Raw genomic sequence first — 4,111 nt, forward strand, 5'->3', positions numbered from 1 at the left:
CTTTTTTTTGCTGTCCTACTTGTACCCACATATTGGATTTCTGTGAAATAATATTTGGGTTTTCCAGTGACTCCTCCTGCCCGGGCCGGCCCCAGAATCCAGGAAAAGCATGTGAAAATATCAAAGATAGTGCCGCAAAACTGACGAGAATGTGTAACAATACCCAGAGGCCAAAACTTGTGTTTCCCTCTATTTCATCCACTGAGTTTCTCTTGCAGCCTGACAGTTTGATTTATATGTAATTTATTCAGCAATGACATTCAGAAAATAACGTATTGTGTTTTCGAAGTGAAATAAACCATGTGAGGCTGATGTGAAAATTCTAAATGACTATAATAAAAAGTTACTTGGGAATAATATATGTCTCACTGCATTGTGTAAACTTTCTGCAAGGCTCTTATCCTCCCACCTTTAGGAATTGTTTATGAGGAGAATAAAGTGTAAGCAAGGCACTAAAGGTGATCTATGATGAGACTTACTTTAAGGCAGAGGCAGTAATGGAGGAAAGACTTTACCATAAGTCTGTTGCAGATGTGATCGGACAGCTTCGGGCATTCACGTCTCGTCTTACAGCTTCTTAACACTTACTGGGTTAGGGAAGGGCGAGGGACATCACGTCTGAAGTGAGTGTGCCTCTTAACCGTAGGAACTCTCAAGAGACCACAGAGCACACCCCAGGGTCCGTCTTCAGTAAATCATAGTCACTTCAGCAGCTGAGCAGTACGATTGCCTCTAAAAACCCGTTTAACACAAGTCCTCCTGAAGGAAATGTCAAGTTGTTGACGCTACGGCAATCTTTTTTTTAAAATATTTTGCCATTTTTTTAAAATTTGCACTCACTAACCGTGCATTCAAAGTAAGCAACAGTAGGGCGAGACTTTATTTACCCTCAGGGAACCTTTATTTGAGCTGTTATTGTTAGTGAGGCTTTTTCCCCTCGTAATTACCCCTTTTTTATTTATTTGCATCAAGGAAGCTTCTCTTATATATATTCTGCTCTTATTTGCCATCTTAACTTACTGTTTACATGCACACTCAACCATTCAATGTGTCAACGTGTTTCACATGACGAGCGCTTCAGTAGCTTAGCTTCCATTGCCCAAAGGCTTTTGTTTTGAAACCTTTGCAGGAAATGTTGAGAAGCTTGGTATGAACTTCGCACTATGAGTCGCCGTTGACGTAGTTGTGTCGTTAAAAGCAGTGGTAACTAGTTAAAGGCCTGTTTTTTACGGAACAGGATGAAACGCCAACATTGAGGCTGAAGTTGAGACCTGCTCTGTAGCACGTCTACGTTTAAGCGCATCATTTTTTTCTTTTTCGTTTTGTTTTGAAAGTCTTACCTCTTCTACGTTGTTGAAGTTCCTGCCACCGTCCACACCTGATCTCACCTTCCCCTGATTTGCCATCTGTCGCTTCTCGTTTATACACTTTGCTTTTGACTCTTTCTCTGCCAGATTGTCTTTGTTCATCCCTTTTGCACATCCATAGTTCGATTTTTAGTTTGTTTGGACCTTTTTGCTTTGTGTCTTGATTGTTTTGGATCTCCGCCTTCACCTGGCCTGGTATTGTTTGCTGCTTGGACGAATCCCCCGTATGCAATCACCTGCTTCTAGTCAGTCTCGGTACAGTCTGTCTCTGTATCTGAGTCTCTTTTACTACCACCTCACGTCAAGTGTCGGGCGTCAGTTTATAGCTCCAAGTCAAGGACTTCCATTGAAAATGTCTTGTTGCCTGTTGCTGTGTGTTCCAGAGGGAAATATCAGTGTGTCCTGCACTCAGGATCGAGATAATTTAGCATGGGCCTTTGCAATTACAACTAAATGAGGTTACATTCAGGAGTGACATAACTCACCAATCACATTTTAACTTTCAAGGTTCAGACAGAATGGAAAGACATAAGTGTACACAAATTCACCACAGGTGGTTTAAAGAAATAAACAAACCTGGCATCAAGTTGACGCAGCAACTCAAATCACTCAAATTCTCAAAAATATTTTATTTTAATGACAGGAAATAAATTACAGTTCCCGGAGAACAGTGGCATCCATGACATCGAATTTGCCATATTTTCTGTTAATGCACCCTAATTAACGCGTGTTGCACGGAAATTCCTGAAACATGGTCCCGGTTTCACTCATTCGGCAAAGCACCACAACACAGTACGTGGACCTCACCCCCATGCAGTATTATGGGAATAACCACATTTCAGACTGTGAAAAGAGTCATCGCTGGCAGTCTCAACAGAACAATAGCAAACCTCCACACTCCTAATTCTGCCTCAGAGGCAACGGCACGAAACGCAGCCACTGAAGTTGAATACAAACGGAACACCATCAAGGTCACAGTGCCACAATCCACTCAAGCACATTGCTATGGGAAGTGGGAGATGTCGAACCAGATGTTTTTCATATTGGTTTTGTGGCGTGGAGTTGACGAGAGCTCTGTTACAGCAGCATGCTATGCTGCTGTAGGAATCGCATTCAATTTCATCGCTCCCCAATTGCAAACAATACGCTCTCACTCTCGGCTTAGATTTACACGGATCCCTCTCAGGACCCGCACTGCCACCTTGTACCCTTTTCAGAGCTAACATTGGTGTGTTTCAGTATCCTCAGAAGGTCTTTTAAACGGCCTCATTCAACAACATCATTTAGACTATTTCTATTTGACGATCAAGCAAAAGCAGCATGCGTTTCATTTTTTTTAATGGTAACGTTTCCCACGGGAAATATCAATGGAAACCAAACACTGAAAAGCCCTAAAATATATAGCTTTTCATAATTAACTTTATTGACCTGAACCGGAGGTGGGAATATGTAGAACTTTCCGACCTGGACCTGGTCAAAAACCCTTGATTGCCGGGGATATTTTATATTCGTACTGCTGTGCCCTCGGTGCACCTGGCTATTTAAATAGGACAGGATTTGTGGTCGATTCGTTAATGGTATTTGGGAGCATGCTATGTTCGTGAAAGTAATGCATAATGAGCCGATCCTATCCAAAGTATGCACTCTCATGTGGATGGAGCCGACATTGTCCAGTTCTGTCAGATAAATTTGAGTATACCCTGTGTCTCCTCTCTCAACCTCCTTTTTCTCTTACATATAACACACACACACACACACACACACACACACACACACACACACACACACACACACACACACACACACACACACACACACTGCGCTGTCCCAGCCAGCGGAGAAATGAAAATGGACATGGAGTTAATGATATTAAAAGACGTCCAACATTGGCTGTCTCCATTACCCTGTACCTTTGTCTCCCTCTGTCCTGTCCCTCAGTTTCAATGATAAAGTGGGTTGTTTCTCCTTCACACCACGGCCTTCACTGCAGAAAGGTCATAGAACAGTCCCATCCATGTTCCATCGTTCACCTCAATCCGTGTAGAAGGGCACATATAATGGCAACACCTTAGTTTCAACATGGTTTCGTAACCTGTAGTCAGATTATCTGATGCACAGAATGTGATGCAGTTATGTCATGTTGTGAAGTTTAAATAGATCAAATAATTGTATTTATTCAGACATGACACAACATTCACAGACAGAGCTACCATGCAATTTTATTTGGTGTTTTGTGATTTATTAAAGACATAGTTCAACCCGCCAGCAGTCGGTTAGTTTAGCTTAGCACAAAGACTGAAAACAGAGTAAATGGCGAGCCTGGCTCTTTTCAGGCCACGCGCTTCACATCAAGGCAGCTTTATTGCCAACTTGTATCATGGTAACTGAATCCATACACCAATTGAAGTGTGTAAAAGATATGTTGTGGTTCAACGGGTCCTGGGTGGGATCATCACGATGTTCCTAAAGATCCTATCGTCTCAGAGTTCTGTGATCTGCAGCTCGATACTGTATAATGCATTTTGAAAAGTTTACTTAACCTTCATAAGACGGGCATGCACCTTTTGCATTTGGAGGGGAAATTTGACCTGTATCACAAAATCTACACTTACTTGTTTTGGCCCAAAGGACACATTTGCTTTGCTGTTGAAAATAACATCAAACTAAATCATCAGATCAACAAAGAATAGGGTGATATCCGACCTGCAAAGAACATTGGTTTTTAATAATATGGCATGCAGCAA

The sequence above is a fragment of the Clinocottus analis genome, unplaced genomic scaffold (assembly GCF_023055335.1).
Source record: "Clinocottus analis isolate CAN_PGR_092001 unplaced genomic scaffold, fCliAna1.0.p SCAF_9, whole genome shotgun sequence".
NCBI lineage: Eukaryota > Metazoa > Chordata > Actinopteri > Perciformes > Cottidae > Clinocottus > Clinocottus analis.